At 39.0% G+C, this 17,996-nt stretch overlaps 1 protein-coding gene across 4 annotated transcripts in view; it reads left to right on the top strand.

The window, feature by feature from the left end:
• The first annotated feature begins 8,844 nt into the window (after window positions 1–8,844).
• The window catches only part of EPB41 (erythrocyte membrane protein band 4.1), a 102,430-nt gene continuing 93,278 nt past the window's right edge, over window positions 8,845–17,996 (top strand). For all 4 annotated transcript variants that reach the window (XM_029912678.1, XM_029912677.1, XM_029912676.1 and 1 more), the window contains exon 1: window positions 8,845–8,863. The gene's annotated coding sequence lies outside the window, so the exon portion shown is untranslated. The remainder of the gene's footprint in view (window positions 8,864–17,996) is intronic.

The following is a 17,996-nucleotide window of genomic DNA, read 5'->3' as shown; positions in this document are numbered from 1 at the left end:
AAGGCTGAAGAACCCATCTGTTATGTCATACCTTATTCTTTTAGTTATTGCCTTATTGAGTAAATTCAAAGTTATAGTAGATGTGTACCTCAGATTTTATGCCACTTCCATGGTAAGCAACCACACTTAAAATACAGTCATTAGTGATCAAAGAATCGCTGTACAGTAAGAGGCTTCAAACCATAGGACATTTCAATGCTCTAGATGCTTTGATATAACAGGCAGATTCTCATATGAAATGAGATTCTGTACTTGTGCACACAAGTGTCAGAGTGATCTTTAGAAGCTAAATGCTGTACTGATATTTTAGATCACAAGTGAGTCCTGAAATAGAGTTGTACTTCAGGAAACTATATTTATTTGTAAACCAAGACATCCAAACAGGGAAAACATAATTCCTTATGATTCCTTGCAATATGCTAAACACGCTAGCAGTGTGTCAGGGTAGTGTCTGTTTAGAAGATTATCAAGCACAGCTTTTGTCTGATCCATATTCAAATGCAGGATAATGGATTGACACCCTCTGCATTAAATGGATTTGCTTTGAAGAGACAAATTTGTTTTATACCTTTGTTTTCCACAAAGGAGTTTGCTCTGTCAACCTTTTACTAGGATGTTGTTTACATCTTTGTTGGAAAGAATCCCAGAAGTTGGAGTCCCAAGAGAAAGAACATACCAGAAATGATCCTTCTTGGAACACGATCGTGCAAAAAACTGAGCTTTTAAAATGGTGGCAAGACCATTGATTCACCTTGACTAGCAAAATCTAGTCAAAGCTCTGGAGGACAGGTGTGTGTGATTCTATTTTTGCTGTTCATCTGTGTGTGCTGATGTGCTCTTGAAAGTTGCTGTTAGGTTTTGAGAACTTTTGCCCAGCCTATATTAACTAAAAGAATAATAAACCTATATGTGTACACTGGGTTAGGTTAGTGTTTGGATGTGCTCTACTGGGAATTGACTAATGCTTGCTGAAATTGTTTTTCAAATTCATGGTGAAGAGCAATGATAAGAAATCTAAGGTGTTGTGGAACACTTTATTTTAAAGAGGAGAGGTTCATTTGGGCGGGGGGCATGCTTGTCCTGCCATAGATTAACGATGAAACTAGCTTCCCATTTTATAACCTTATTTCCTGCCTCAGACTTCATTCGAGACATATCAGCTTCCCTGAAATTTCCTGGGCCGTGTTTAATCTCAGCATAATTTTTCAAAGATGTTAGAAAAAATACCAAATAGAATAAAAGGTTCTCAAACTTGCAGTCTTTTTATTTTTAGTGAAATCAAAGGCTCTTTAGGGAGTGTATTATGTGGAGTTTTTATATTTCAAATTGAAGCCTAGTTTGTTTGTGATCCATTGTATTTGTTGTTGTGCTTTCTCCATACTTTGCTTCACCTTGGTTTTATGCCATCGGCTGAATGTGTGGATAAAGATGAGCTCTTTGTGATTGTTTATAGCTGTTGTCCGTTATAAGATGGTATATTTCTCACGTGTTGCGCTGCTTTGATGAATAGGAAGATAACTTAAAGCTGCAAAGAGCTATGGGATGCAGTGTCAACAGGAGTTATCTTTGTCCATCAGATGGATTAGATAGGAATGCTTGTGGTTTCTAGTTAATCCAGATAATATTATTAAAATTTGTCTTTACATTCTATCAGTTGTTTACACTTGTATTCTGTTTACTATGAACTGTTACTTGCATGACACAACTATTGGTGTGTGTGTGTGTGAAAATCAAATATTAACTTTTGTGTGCGGACATACGTCTGTTAATTTTATGGAGCAGTTCTAGATTGGGGCGAGATTCTGTTTTAATTTGATGTGCTCTTGAGGACACACTCGTACAGGATTTTGCTGGGATTTTGATATACCGCTTTTATGGTAAATCCCTATGTAATCCTGTTAGTCATTTTACCTTTTAAAATACATTTTACACAGAGCAAACATATCCAACATTATAATTGTATGTGTAATTTGCATTGTCCTATATTGCACAGTGACTTGTTTAATTTTTATATCTGCTCAGATGAAGGACATCAAACATTTTGCTTACTTTGAGCATCTCTCCTTTCTGTCGTCACTCACGTATAGTGAAAGCATAATCACTGCAGCAAGCTTACAACCTGCAGGGCGCTTCTGATATTAGAAGAGTTAAGTGACAGTAGGCAATAATCTGTCTGCATCATGTGATGTTGTGTACTCTTCCTCCCACGCATGTATATTTGAAGAGTGGTTTCTCCCATCTGTTGTTGGAGATGAGTGCCTTGTGATGTCACTTTTTTTAAATCCCCAAAGCTTTCTGGCAGATTCAACACTTGAACTAACAGTTCTCCTTCTGAATGGAAGAAAATCTGCACCAGTATGTGTAGACGTTCCCGTGGATTGCCCATTCTCCTGAAAGCATAAAGTGCCTTTTGAGAGTTTAGGGAACCGAAATGTTTTTTTGCATTACACTCTGGAGCCGATTGAGGAGTTGTGGCCCATATAATTCAAAATGACATTCAAACAATGCAGCAAGGACTACTAGGTAAAATTTGGGCTATTAATTTAGTAGCCAATTCTAGAAAAACAGTTCCAATAATCTTTCTGGCCATCAGCTTGTTTAGGCTTAGTGTTACCAATTTGTATGTCTTCTATTGTCGTTGTCTTGAACTGTTCTTTTAGATAACAGTAGAATAAAGTTCCCCAGTATTCTGACCTCATGTAGCGCACTGAGACATGGGAGAGCAGTGCTTTTAAGAAGGAGGTGGACTGACTGATTTAGAGTGGCTAGCCAATCTCAAATTGTAGTATATTGGCATCTTATCTTAATTTTTTTATGTATTGTACACAAAGCTGCTAAAGAACATTATTAAGGTTGCAAAGTCAAGGAATCAAAAGTAGGATATGCCATACTTGCAGTTGTCCGTGCAACCTTAATTCAGCCTTCCTGTGTGTATGCATTATATGTTCTTAATTGCATGATAACTTGCTATTTTTTCCCACAAAACTCCATTCCTCATTCAGGAATGACCTGTCCCAGGGATGAATCAAAGTTGTGTAGAGAAGACAACTTGTCTGTACAACTTCTGCTTTATTTGTTCCAGAAGTCGGAATGTGTGTAGCAAATGAGGCAGGGGATTGCAGGATGAGAAAGGATGGTCTTGTGGTTAAGGCAGTTGAATGGTGCCTGCCCTGCAGATTCTATCCCTCCCTGCCTCTGCATTCCTATGTGATGTTGGGCAAGTCACTCAGTGGCCACCTCTAAAAAGTTTGGTTTATTTGCATTTTCCTCATTTTCTGGGTGTCTGACTTGAAACTCTATGGTGTGATTTTTCAGAAGTGCTGAGAATGTGCAGCTGTAGTCAATGCAAGCAGTGTTTTGGACCTATGCATTGCCATATAATGGTACATACTCTGAAAAATCAAGTCGTAGGTATCTCAAACTGGGCACCCCAAATTAGTGGATACTTTTGACCTTAATCTCGCTGTGTTTCAGTTCCCTGTCTTTAAAATGGGGATAATATTAATTTCACAGGGGTTTTGTGAAGATTAATGTTTGAAATAGTTGGATACTATATTGATTGCCATAAAAAGCCCTTGAGGAAACTTAATAATTTTGTCATGAGAACGGGGTTTGAGTAGTAGGCAGTAAATAAGACATAGGGCCACATATTGACCAATGACATAAAATATGTAATAGCTGCTCACTCAGTGAGCACTGTTCATGCTGTGCACTGAATGAGACAGGATTCCTGTGGTGAAAAACTAGTATGTGATCATGTCCCATTTCTCCCCTTCCCTGGGGCTCCGATCTCAGTCTCTTCCCTCCTTGGCTCCTAGTTTCTATGCCCAGCTAGTCTCAATCTCCTTTACCCCCGGCTTCCAGTCCCGTTTCCCTTTTGCTCTCCTGCCCTACTAACCTTCAGTCTGTCTTCTTTCTGTACCATCCACGGGGTCCAGCTCTTGTCTATGCATTCAAATCAAGCAGCCTCCTCCGTGCTCCCTGGGCCCAGTGGGTATGTCTACACTGCAGTTAGATACCCATGGCTGGCCTGTGCAAGCTGACTTGTGTTTGCTGGGCTTGGCCTAAGGAGCTGTTTAATTATGGTGTAGACATTTGGGCTCGGGTTGGAACCTGGTCTTTAGGACCTTGCATGGTGGGAGGGTCCCAGAGCCTGGGCTGCATCCTGAAACTGAATCACAATTAAACAACCACAGTTACATTAGCCTTAGCCTGAGCCGAGTCACCTGGGCCAGCTTGGGTTTTTAATTGCAGTGTAGGCAAACCCAGTATATGCTTCAGACTAGAGCATGCTCAGCACAGACAGAATTTTTGGGGAATTAAAGCTGCAAGTCTTTTATAACTTGGCCAAATGTGGGTGGATTTTTCACCATGATGGCAAAAGGCATATCCCCAACACACACGACACTCTGTTGCGAAACCTTATGTCTTTGCTCCATAGCATGGGGTCTCTAAAACTTCTCAATGAAAAGATTGTCAGCATTTTTTTTTAAACAGGTGCAAAACAATATATCTTTTCACTAGCCTCGTTCTCTGAAATGGCTGAACCATTTTGATAGAACATTTTTCAAAAATAAAGAAGTCTGTCATACATACACTGTGTAAAATTTCAGCCCAAATGTATCTTTATGCTGATATGCTACTTTGTTTTCATACACCCACATAATGCTGTATGTAGGTATGCACATTAAGGTGAGTAGACATTTCATAATAAAAATATGCCAGAGCTCTAGGGAATGCATTATAAAGTATAGGGAAGGGAAAACTGAAAATAGGGAGAGAAAATACGGTAAGTGAATTGTTTAATTTTAGTGTGTTTGTGTTTTGAGTTCAGATATGGATCCCATTTGTTTTGGTAAACAAAAGAAACTCCATAATAAAATATCTTGTCTATTTTGAATTCCTACCATGCCACTCTGAAAAACTGTAGGAGGCAACTTTTTGCCCTACATCCAGGATAAAATTGAAATTCAAGCTCTGATATTGGAATGCTTCCAGCATTTGCTAGGGGTATGCTAGAAATGGTTATGTTCCTGCATGTAGTCTCCCTTTCCTTTTCTTCTTGCTTGCAGCATATATTCTTACATTTGTTGATGGAAGGTGGAAAGAAATACTTTACAATGATACTGCAATTAGCAGACTCCCCTCCCCCCTTTTCACTTCTAATCTTTCACTTCCTAGGTTGATGGAATTAAGGAAGGTGGTTAATGTTTCTTCTTTGTATTCTTGCTTTTATATTTTAACTGCCAATTTAAAAGTAGAGAGACAAGGTGGATGAGGTAATATCTTTTACTGGACCAACTTCTGTTGCTGAGACACAAGCTTTAGAGTTTATACAGGTCTGCGTAAAACCAAAAGCTTGTCTCTCTCACCAAAAGAAGTTGGTCCAATAATAGATAGTACCTCACGCACCTTGTCTTTCTAATATCCTAGGAGAGAGAGAGCTACGACAACATGGCATATAATAATTTGAAAGTAAACATATATATAGCAAGAAACTAGGAAGGGACTTTGGAAATAAATCCATAGATAATCTACTGTTAGATTACATAAAATGAAAATGTGCATTTCCTATTTGGGGGTTGAAATGTTTTTCACCTACATACTAGCCAGAAGCTGATTTGACATTTTGAGGAGAGGAGAGGAGCTCAGCTGTTAAAAGCATTGCTGAGATTTTTTTTACTTGGTTGCTGTGGTGGGGGTTTACTTTTTTCATATAAGCTCTTGGGTAGTTAAATGTAAAAGCCACCACACTCTGCTGGAGAGGACTCATAAGGAAAGATTAAGGCTTAAATGTGTGTAGCCTGTCTCACAAATGATTAAAATGGAGACATGACTCTACAGCACTTCACAGCGTGCTGAGATGTCAGGCTTTGACACTCTTGAGTCAGCTCTAGGTCTCAAATTCTCAGATTCCTCAGTACTCTTTGCTTGTCAGTAGGGTTTTTAAAACAAAGTCTTGTGGTCTAGAGGTGTTATATAGACCAGCACTTTTGCTTCCTCCAACTTCCAGCCCTAGCTTGGCTTCTATTCTTCCCAAGCTTGTCGCTACCTCTTCTATTGCTGCTGCCTAATAAGCCCAACTGGAGGGGCTCTCCCTTCATAATTGGCAGTCTAGGTAATTTCTTTGGGACAAATCTTCCTTGTTCCGACTGCAGGCTTTTACGCCCTTTCATACCTGAGAAGAGGCTTGTCTGTGAAACTATATTGCATTCAAGCATGATTGTGAAGATCAGAGTTACTGATGCTGTATTGATCACAACTGATTGATCAGCTAACTCGATTCTTTGCAGCTGTTTTTGGAACACACAATTTTGTAGGTGAGCCCCTTGTCAGGCAAAGAGAGTATGAGATATATAAATAAATCAGGTGAGAACATCAGAGCGGGAGAATTATTTAGTGTGGAGCAAGGAGGTTTAACCAGGAGTAATGGGATAAAATTAAGAAAGGAAAATATCCCTGACAGGCTGTAGAATGGCTTACTAGTCGTAGGAATGGAAGCCCCAGTTTAGACTAGATTGTACATCACTAGAAAAATATACTGTATGGAGTACTGTGTTTGGGCTGGATAACTAAGTGTTGTTGTCGTCCCGCCCCACCTCCCTCCCTGCCTTCTAACTTTAGTAGTCTTTTTTGCACCATCTTAAGAAGTGTTTAAAAAACAAACAAAAACTCCAGGTGGATACCTTATTACTTTGGCCCTCCCCCTCAACTTCTTGTTACTTGTGTATTGCTGCTTATATTATTTCCTCACTTTATATCCAACTGCCCGTCTTTTTTTTTTTTTTTTTTTTTTGGTAACTTCTTTCCTGTCTGCTGGTTTCATACTTTTTTCTTCTCATAATTTCCTTTCTCTCCTCCCCTCCCTCCTCCCCCTGGGGAAAAAAAAATCAGCCTTTTTCTCAACAGCTCTCAGTCCTCTGAGTTTACATTGGTCTTTTGTGCAAATTCAGCCTCATCCGTATAGGCTTACCCTAATGTGGTCCTAATATAACTAATGCCTGTTTCCATTAATTTGTGTTCTGAGGCTAGACAGTGATGGATTAACAATCTCTCTGGTCCTGAATATGGTGAAAATGATACTGTACCCGCAGCCCTCCTTCACCTCAGACCGCTGCAGTTCTGAGCCATGGGTGGATGGGCACCCTAGAGCTCCGAGCTGTCCAGTGACTTCCCATTTTATCATGGATATTTCTAGTAAAAGTCAGGGACAGGTCCCTGGCTTCCATGAATTTTTCTTTATTGCCCATGACCTGTCCGTAACTTACTAGTTAGGACATGATTTTATTGTCTGTGACAAAATCTTAGCCTTAGTCATAACACTACTTCTTTAAATCCATCAAAAAAAAAAAATCAGTCTCCTTACCTTGAGTTGACACAGTAGGTTTCAACAGCAGTGTAGGTTTGTATGTGAGGTAGGTACAATAACCTGAGGACAGAACTTCAGTGTATTGGTTGGTTTTATCCTTCTGTGTTGGCTGTCTATTTCTAATTTGATGGCCGTTTGCTATTTATCCACCTTCTCCCATATTTCCCCTTTCCCCGCTCCCCCTCCCCTCTTAGGTTTAATACAGTTTTTTTCCTCGTGTTTTCATGAAAAGTTTGGGATGACCTGAATAGGTATCCTTCACATGCCCTTTCAGTTTTTGGTTAACGGAGCAGAAAATGTTTCAATCTCTCCAAGCTACTATGATGAAACAAATAGTAAACAATAATTAGTTTTTCTCTGTTTACAAAGTGCTGTGTGTCATACATAGAGTTTCAGAGAGCGAGTAGGAATATGGGATAGAGTTAAAGTAAAAATCAGTAAACCAACAAAACTAACCAAAATAAAACTGCATATATTCCACTACTGCTATGTAGTTTCCTTTATGTTGACCATACATTCTCCTTTAATCTCTTTTGATGATGGCAGCTAAATGACTATATTCTTGTTTGTGAGGATTTACCATTTACATTTAAAGAACAAAGTCCTACCTTAATTGTTAGCAGTAATGATTTGGAAATCTTGAATTGACTGCTGTTCTATGTGTTGTGGCTCTTGAAGCACTCAGCTGACTGAGTGTGACTGCATAACGAACTCTAGTGGTGTCTTCAGCAAAGCTGTGAAATTCCATAGTATTTATTTCACTGTTGTTTTGCATGACAAATTTTACTTCTATAAAATCTACAACTGTACTGTTTTTTGGCAAGAATATTTTTGACCATAACATTAGTTTAGTGGGTGAGGGATGGATTTGGTCGTCATAAAATTACTCATTAGCTGCCTTTGATTTATTCATTAATATGAATGCTATCTCACTAATGTGTGTGACTGGAATTAAAACGTTTTTCTAAATCTGTCTAGACCAAACAAAACCTGCGTCTCTACATCTAAAGACATGCTCACAGAAATTGAATTCTAGATCAATTTCATTCTAAATGAATCTTCGTCTTCTGTGTAGAGCACAAATTGAAATCAGGTATAGAGAACTGATAAAGAAGTTGACTTTTCTTAGCACTCCAGTAATGCAAGTGGTCAGTAAATCAGCAGCTTTCATACAAAGATAATCAGTTACAACTTAACTTCCTGAGGTGCAGAGGGTGACCTGTTGAATAGTCAGCTTCAGAAGTATTTGATTGCTGAGCTGCTTCCGAGGGGAGGGGCCTGTGGTAACTCTTCTTGCTGTTTCACCAGAAATGGGTGTGGATTGTTAATGTTGTAGGTCAAGGCTGCATCTACATCCTGTTCTTGTCTATAGTTGAAAAGCGTGGAGGAGCTTGCATTTTACTGGGTCTGTCTGTTAAAAATTAAAAAGGAAACTGAATTGTGAAGAAATGTAAAGGTCTGGGTAGTCTCTTGTTTTGAGTCATTGTAAAAAAGGTAAGTTTAGAAGACTGAAGCTAGATTTCATTCATTTGATTTGATGTTAGAATTGTACAACTTTTATTTACTGAAAAAAACACAATTGAAAACCCTGCTGCCTCTGGTTTAACCTTTTAACTTGGTAAAAAAGGTAGTGAGGAGTAATATTGAAACAGATTTGTGGGTTGGAATGTAAATGGATCTTTGCTGTAAATTAATTTTATCGTTGCAACAAGTATATTCTATACTTGGTTTTATTTCATTGAAAATTATCTCTGCAAAGGCTTTGTTTAAATAGTTTTAAAAAGAAACTGGTAATGCTTGAATATAAATATGGTACTTCTGTGTTTTGGGGCAGATTTTTCTTCTAGGTTTCTATATTTTTATGTATGTTGTGGCCTTTATATGAACTTAGAGGAAATTGAAGCTAGGAACCTGAACAAAATTAGCACAAAAACGTTGCCCTTTTTCCATAAATAAAGTTTTTACAGTCCCAAACTCGAGATAAGTAGGTAGATGTAAATTGCAATTAGTACTTCTCTAAAACACAATATTTAATAAAGGTTTTATTTACCTTAAGGGTCTAAGTTCTTTGCATTGGGTAGCACCATAATCCATTTCAGTGAAAACACTCTTAGTAGGATAATATTTTGAGGTATTCCTTTTAAAAAAACAAACAAACTAATATTGGAAAGCACTTACACATCTTATTTCGCAGTGAGATTTTCAAACTACAGGACAACTTTTCTGATTGGGCTATAACTTTTGGGTTAGTTGAAAACTCTTTCCTCCCCAACATTTATGCAGGACATATGGTCGGTCTCCAATGCTACCAGTATGCTAACAGCATATGGTTGAATGCTAAATTTTGTAGTTTTGACTCATGCAAAACTCCCATTGCCTGAAGCAATTCTGATGAACTGCAGGATTTGTCTTATGATGGGTCTCATGCTTAAATAATAAAGCCCTCTGCTTTTCATCCAGGGGTTCAGTGCAGCCCAACAATACAGTTGTTTCTTCCTTCCTGCCAGAGTCACTTAAAAATTATCTGGAACACCTGAATCAGCCCCCCTGTTAATCAGAGAATGCAGTTTTAGGGTCCTATTGGATTAATCACTGCTCCTGGTCAAGCAAGCTGAGGAATGGCTTCTCCCACATCTTTGGGCATAGTCCTTTGGCTAGGCCAGTGGTTCTCAAACCTTTTTTTTTTTTTTTTTTTCCACGGACTACTTGAAAATTGCTGAGGGTCTCGGCGGATCACTTAATGATCTTTCCAAATGTTTGTACTGTTAGCTAACTATTGTAAAGAGCTTTGGATAAAAGCACTATATAAAAAAAACTATAATAATTAACGTTTTTTGTTCTACAAATAAAAGCACACAACTCCTATTTTAATATCAGTAGTCTTACCTTTCTAATGTGATGGATGTGCTCTCTCTTTCTCTGTCCCCCGCCACGGCAGCCCCCGAGCGGCTGCTGGGAAGGAGGGGGGTGTCTCTCCCCTGCCAGAGCAGCCACAGAGCTGAGGCTGGAGAGGACGACCATCTCTTCCCCAGCAGCTGGAGCCCTGGAGCTGGGGAAAGTCGCCTCTTTCTCTGGCCACCGCAGCCCTGCATGTCCTAAATTTCCCCCATCCCCTCTTCTCCCCCCCCAGCCCCCCCCCCCCTCCCCCCCCCTTCCCCCCCCCCCCCCCAAGGCCACTACCTTACCTTACATGTGCATCTTCTCCAGGATCCAGGCACCTAATTAGTGGAGCCATGCCTGTCCAGCTCCACTAATCAGGCAGGTGGCCCTTCATTCTGTTGTGTGCGGCTGCCCAGGCGCACACCTTAGAAGGAACTATCTGTGGACCACCTGAATGGAGCTCGCAGACCACAATTAGAGAACCTCTTGGGTGAGGATGTAACCATATGAAACTATTCTTCTTCCAACCTCCATTTTGGACATCTTCAACATGCTACCTTCCTTATGTAGAGTGAGAGTCTCTTGAAAGCTCTAGGTGATACAAAGTGCCCCATCTTGCCAGAGCTTAGGGCACTCCACTAGCTCTCTCCATTCAACTCTGGGTCCACTTGAATGTCCTGATTCTTATCTTCACTTAATGGCCTGAGGATTAGTTATCTTAAGGACTCTGCATTCACAGTCCACCAAGACAGTTGAGTTTATGGGAATGCTACAGTTGCTGGAGCCCATGATGAAACTTGCAAGAGATGGGGACCAAGCATTGTCTTTGGAAGCTCTTTGACTGTGGAAATTGTGCCATCAGTGATCAGGGTGTGACTGAGTCTGTTTTGTGAGCAAGCTACAAGACTCATCTTTGCACAAGACTTTCTCAACAGCAGAGGCTGAAAAGTGACTGGGTATCATGGATGAGGAATGGAAGGTGACAGATTCTCCCATTAAATAACAGTTAACTAATTCCAGGAAGAGTGGAAGAGCAGAGCTTTTTTGGCATACAGAAAGCTGTTCATACATTTGTATTTGGCTTCTAGGTGCTAATATGATATAGACATACATCCTTTAATTTCAGTTGCTCTTTTTAGAGTTCATCCCTGCTGTTCCAACCAGGAGACTTTGAATCTTTCCCTTAACTTTTGCATATTCTTGTCAAAAAGTGGACTTGCTGTGCACATTTGGAGTGATCATAAATTAAACAATGAAAAGATTACATGAGATAGAGATGCATGTGAGATTTGGTTTTAATAGCTGCATTAAAATGATGGAAATGCTCACTCTTCAAAACCATTAATATTTAGAGCTGTTTATTCATACTTTTTAGATCTGTGTAACCAACTGTAATTTTATACAGATCTGTACATACCAGAACTCTTATCTGGCAGTACAGACAAGAACACATTTTAACAAGGATGTTTTTTTTTTTTTTTTTTTTTTAAAGGGCAGTTGCATTTGTGTCTAACGTTATGTATAACATAAACTCCTGTGTGCATGTAATGTGGGACAACCTTTTGATTTGGATTGTAACTCTCTGAACAATTGATACTTCCTGTCATCAAAGTATTAATGGAAGCACTCAGTATAAATTATGCAAATAAAACTGAGTGCAAAACACTAATCCATTATAAACTTTCAGCAATCTTAAGCATGTTTGTGGCTTTTGAGTGCTCATTGTGTATTAGGAACAGGAGTTGCAGAATAAATTGGCATTAATAGTTGAAGTTATAGGCATTTGCATTAAGATTTCATAAGTTGCAGAGGGGTGTGCTACATTGTTGCTTCTTGTCACTCTCACACAATAGCCATGAATTGTTTAAGTAGCTTAACCCTGAAACATTTGCTTGTCAGTGTGGGAATTGCAACCACAGTGGAGGTGAATAATAAACATGGCACACAAATCTAGTTCTGAGGGAGATGATTTTCAAGAATTTGTAAATCATAGGCTCACAAAGGTTATAAAAGAGACCAACTCTGTCCCTGTTTGTTAGATATTGAATTGCTCCTGCATTTCATCTGGAATGAATCATGAATTATTAGCCACTTATAACTGTGGATTTACATGGCATCTGTTAGAGTAATGTATGTTCCATGTCCTAAAGAGGTTGTAATTGAAAGTCCTAGTTCTGAGGTGGTGCCAAGTCCCTTCTGTGAATTTCAGAGTGCCCTAAAACTTCATTGAAGCAAGTGGGAATTGGGCACTCAAGTCTGAGCAGATTTGGGCCCCAAGGACTGATCCCGAACCTACTGAAGTCAATTGGAAATCTTTTAATTGACAACTTCAGTGAGCTTTAGATCAGGTTCTACCTGTGTGTTTGGGGGGTGGTTTTTTGTTTGTTAAATCTCCAGTTGGGAGACTCAGACTTCAGCTGTGGTCTGCTAAATAAATGTAGCCAGTCAGTTTCAGATCAGGTGATAGAGGCTCTTTTTTTAAAATTTAATTTAATTTTTTTTGGGGGGGGGGACAGGACGTGTGTGTTGTTAGCTCCACTCTTGGACTTGTCTGTCTTGTTTTGCAGGATGCTTTTTAAAATCTGTCATCAGCCACTAGGTCTAGGTGTATTTTAAATTGCCCCTCATATTCTGTTATCACTTCTGCTTTTTGGGGGAGTGTGTGAAAGTGTGTAGAAAGAAAAAAAATTACACACTGCAGCAATAGTCAGCACTCTTGACTTGACTATTTTGAGCGCTGTGTCAATGGTCAAACTGCAGAGTGCTTTGGAACTGAGTAAGAGTAGCACTTGGATAGTGATTTAAAAATATGAACTCTTGAACATATTTTATAAAACAAGTACGTCTGGGAATGGTAAGATACCAGGTAAAGGAACTTTTAACATGATGAAATCCAACTGTTTTCATGTATTGATAGTAAGAACAATTAGCAGGTCAAAACAAAGTGCCTTGTTACATTCAATATAAAAGTTTGAAAATTTGCATACGGTGTTATTTTTCTACACACAAGCCATGTTTTTTTCATAGTTCCTGTTCAGGGTTTAACAGGACACTGACAAAGTCATTTTTAAGAAACCAACTTCCTTAGCTGTATTAACTTTAGAATATTAGAAGTATCTTTGAAATTCTGGTGCTAAAGTTTTCAGTAATGCAGTTTTATTTTCTTACTTTAAGAGATCCCTTAGGCTTAGGACTTGCAATACAAACACTGCATGAGTACTAAAGAGCCCAAAAAAGGGAACGGGTCCATTTTTATTACTGCTAAGTAGGATGCAGAAAGGAAACAAACAGTAAAAAGCACATTTAAAAGGATCATTTTTCTTGGATTGTAAAACTTTTGTTTATTTACACAGTCTAGGGCTTACACAGCTAGTAGAACATCCTTTTTAATTTAAAACGTACTTTCCTTGTACTTCCATTATATTTTAAGATTTGATTTACAGTAAGCAAATGTGAATGAGGGTAGTATTTTTAATCAGATAAATGCCCTCTTGCTGGCTTCATGGTCTTGCCCACATTTTCAAAGGAATGCCTTATAAGCCAGGTGCACTTCCAAACAGACACAATTTATGTGAATTATTCTGTGTTTTTCATTCTGTAATACTGAGCTACTGGCCAGAAATACTTGTGACCATTTACTTAAGCTCTTGTAATAGTTTACAAAAGGAAATTGTTTCAATTTGCCCCTGAGGAAATCCAGAGGAGGTGGATTTTAAGAATGTTTTCATTATAGGACAGAAAGCTGGTTTTGCATAAGCCATCTGTCTGACCAGGAGTTGGTGAGATCACAGCTGCTTTTTGCCCTCTCTCCGTTTTTTCACTGTGGATACAGTTGAAGGGGCTTCTTGCTGTGGTTGTAGCCTTAACAATGATATCAACAGAGCTTGCAGAAAAGAGGATTTGTGTGGTATTTTATTCTCTTGTGCTCCGTGAATGTGGAGTTCAGCAACATTGTTTTGTTAGTTCTGTTGTCAGCAACACATTGAAAATAATAGGTCATTTGTCTGGTATTAAGGCTGTGACATGCAGGGCACTCCTGGATTAAACAGAAGCATAATTTAGCTGCAAAACTCAATAGAGTTCTTGATATTGAGGTTTTTTTTTCTAATTATATAAACTGAACAGGACAAATGGTGGCTTTGAGGCCAAAGTGGTGATACTAATCAGATATGTTCTGGTCTCATCATAAAAATATGTTGCTATGTCATTCAAAATGTACTTTTATTTGTATAGCACCTGAAAGTGTTAGGTGCCTGATAAGGGAATGAGACATTCTCTGTCCCAAAGAGCTTGTATTCACAGCCCTCATTTTCCAATTGGATGGAATACTGTTAACTTTAATGGGGCTTCAGTTGGTACAAAGGTCCAGATTAGTAGATCATATTGCATGACTGGGGCCTAAATATAAGAGATGAAAAAATGAGGAACAAACAGGAGAGGACTATGGTTACAAAACTAGGGCGGTGTAGTTACTAAAGTTAAGCTACCAGAGAGCACACAGCTATCTGTACATCCTTTAAAAATACCTATTTTTGGTCAAATAACATTTATTGTGTCTCTTACTAATATATAAAGTCACTAATTTTATAACGTGATGTATTTGTACTTTAGAAGTACTTTTTAAAAATACATTTATTTTTGTATGTTAATACTTGGTTTTTGTAGATGTGAAAACTTAGTTTAAATTGCTCTTTTTAAAATGTTTTCCCTCCTTTTCTTTATTTGCCCTTCTCTATTCTGTCCTTAGCTGACTGCAGGTTTCCTTAGTGTGTCCTGCATAGCTCTTCAGTTTTGTGTAGTAGTAAAAAACTTGTGAGCTACTTAGTTTTCCCAGTTGGGTTTAATACAAACTGAAATTGCACACTGGTGATATTGTGGGTGGAGTGCTGAGAGAACCCAGGGCTATCACTCAGATGCAGGAGTAGGGAAAACTGATGTAAAACTTCAAAGCCCTGCCCCAGGTTTCCCCAGCACACCCCCTGGGGTCTGATTAGAAATGTCTGTTTATGGTTAGCCTGTTTCTCTTTAATGCAGTTGAGTTGGGGAGGTTAAGCTTTTTCCAGTTGAGTATTTTAATACAAAATGAAACAGAAGCTTAATAGGGCTGCGGGTGGGGACTGGAGATCTGCAGCCGTGTCTTGTCTGGAAGGAAAGGTCTTGGGCAGTAGGAGGGAAAATATACAGAAGGAGCAGAGGGAACAAAGGGAGGGGCAGTGCAATTATACAAAAGTAAGAGCAGAGCAGCTGTGGTTGTAAAGGAGGGAGGCCTAGACTAAAGGACAAGTGCAAGTTGAGCATAAAGGTATAATTTATACATGACATATTGTGTGTGTATATATAGCCTGTAGAACAGTTTACAATCAATTAAGATGAAAGGCATTATATTAATACAAGGAATTAATACTGTGACTTGGAATACATGAGAAGTTCTAGTGACCCAGTCCCTGGAACACATTCATTCAGAAATACAAGGCCTGTTGGCCGTGATATCTTAATTTTGGGGGGGGTGGCTTGCATTTCCTCTGTCTGATAGTGTTCCATCCATGCTAGTTTCATTTAATGAATAATGTTAAAACAAAGGATTTTTTTGTCTATTGAATATTGAAATTGCTAATCTGTAAACTGAGACTTCTACCTTTTTGTTAAGTCATTAAAACAAAAATGGCATAAACAGGGCAACATTAATCTTGTATAGTGATGTCAATTACTTTTGGCTTTTGTGATGGCTTTTGTCCTGATCTAGTTTCTCAATTCAGTCTTGAAGGTCAGTTCCATTGGTTAAGTACAGACAGATTTGATACTAATATTGAGTGTTACAGAGGTAGAAATAGCAGAAAATGTCTCCGACAAACAAAATGGAAGTTCAAGTGACCAGCCATTCTGAAGATGGTTGTGATTGAAGTTGGTCCAGAAAAGTGTTAAACTTTTTTCATTCTCTCTCATAAAGACAAATATTGAATACACACAACCATCAGCATGTAACTTACTTCTCCTGACTTTGTTTCTTTAAAGAAATAAAGCATAGTGAAGGTAAGATTTGTGCATGCTTCTTCCACATAGCTGTCTATGCATCTCCTCGGTGCTGCAGCACCATGATTGTTGGCCTGATTTCAATAGAAACGATTTTAAATTGTGGGGTGGCTTTCTGAAGTGGTCAGATGAAATAAGTTAAGAACCTGAATGAGACTATAGGAATCTTTTTGCTTGTGATAATAAGTGAGAATTTAAACCCAGGACTCCAGAGGTGAGAGGCATTTCTAGGACCTTGGAGACTTTGGTCCAAGTGGTGGTCCGAGGGCCAGATCCAGTCTGTAGGATGATTCTGTCTGTCCCCCATGAATAATTTTCAATTGCATGTGCTCCTTGTGGTGGCTGTAGGGCTGCTGCCAGAGTCTCCTCCTTGAGTCAGGAGGTATCTGCTTTCAAATTTCTGCTGTGAGCATATCTGTGTGTTGTGGTGTGTGTTTTGTGGATTTGAAACTTAGCACGTTTAAACGTGCTGCAACAATAATCACAGTGCAAGGGTGCAAGTAATCGCAATGGCTGCAGTAAGAAAAGAAAAGTAGATGTAGAGAATAGAACATTTCAAACTAAGTGGTTAGCATCACCTATGGAGGAAACAGTACAGAGGCTCAGAAAACGTATCGGCTTCCTTGAGGAGCTGAATGCAGAGTATAGGGATTTGCCCCTTTGTTTACAAGTTTGGTGGCTGAGTGTGGATGAGTGCCTTCTATGCTTTTCTTCACTTAGAAAGGAGAGCCTTGCATTTCTGAAAGAAGAGAAAATAAGCAACATCACCCAGTTTCAAGAGCAGCTGGATGACCAAGCACTTCTCTGCTCACTGGCCTTCCTAACAGATATAACCGCTTATCTCAGTGTACTCAGTCTCTAGCTGCAAGGTTGAGATCAGAATATTTCTACTCTTATGGATCATGTCAATGCATTCCGCAGAAAACCTGGACTCTTCAATGTGCCCCTTCAGAAGAATATCACCCATTTTCCATCATGCAAGGAAATCGCAACTGAGATGGCTGATGTTCTTTTGCAGCTTCTTGGAAATTTTATGTTAGATATCTTAGCCGAGTTCATTGCCGATTTTGAAAGTTCTCAGTTATAAAACACATGAAGTCAAAATATCACAACAAATTGGAGAACAACACCCTTGGCTACTATCCCTGACTTGCCTCTATGAAGACTGATGTCCACATTTGGACTCTAGTGCAAGGAAAACCTTTTCTTCAGGGATCTTACTAAGAGATGAGTTATTCTCAATTTAATTTGATATTATTTCTTAAGCCCATTTATGTCTTAATGGCTAAATCATCCTAAAAATGATCTGATTCTAGAATCTGGAATTCTGTTTCTGAATGTGGCCCATGGAGATGCCCCAAAACTAGCATCTGGCCTACAGTATTGAAAAGGTTGGACCATATGTTATCTATACAAGTCCTGCTTACCTAGTCTTGTCACTGACATTACAGACTTCATACTGGAACTCAGCTGTGGTGACCTAGTGATCCATTACCATATTAGGGTAGGAGTTGGATATAGTGGTTCAAAGGCAAGAGTGAATGCAAATACCCCCTCCTGGTAATAGTATAATAGCTGCACAGACAGGCAGAAGGTGTCAGCATAATTATTTGGTTCAGGAGCAGATTTGGGGTTAATAAAGTGCTTGCCATGTATTCGTTCTCCCAGGGGATCAAAGGGACTCCCGACAGCTGAGCTATTCAAATGAAGAGGCGAG

Source organism: Terrapene carolina, unplaced genomic scaffold (assembly GCF_002925995.2).
Source record: "Terrapene carolina triunguis isolate 2854851 unplaced genomic scaffold, T_m_triunguis-2.0 Scaffold236, whole genome shotgun sequence".
Taxonomy (NCBI): Eukaryota; Metazoa; Chordata; order Testudines; family Emydidae; genus Terrapene; species Terrapene triunguis.
This window is presented reverse-complemented; position numbering and strand designations above follow the sequence as displayed.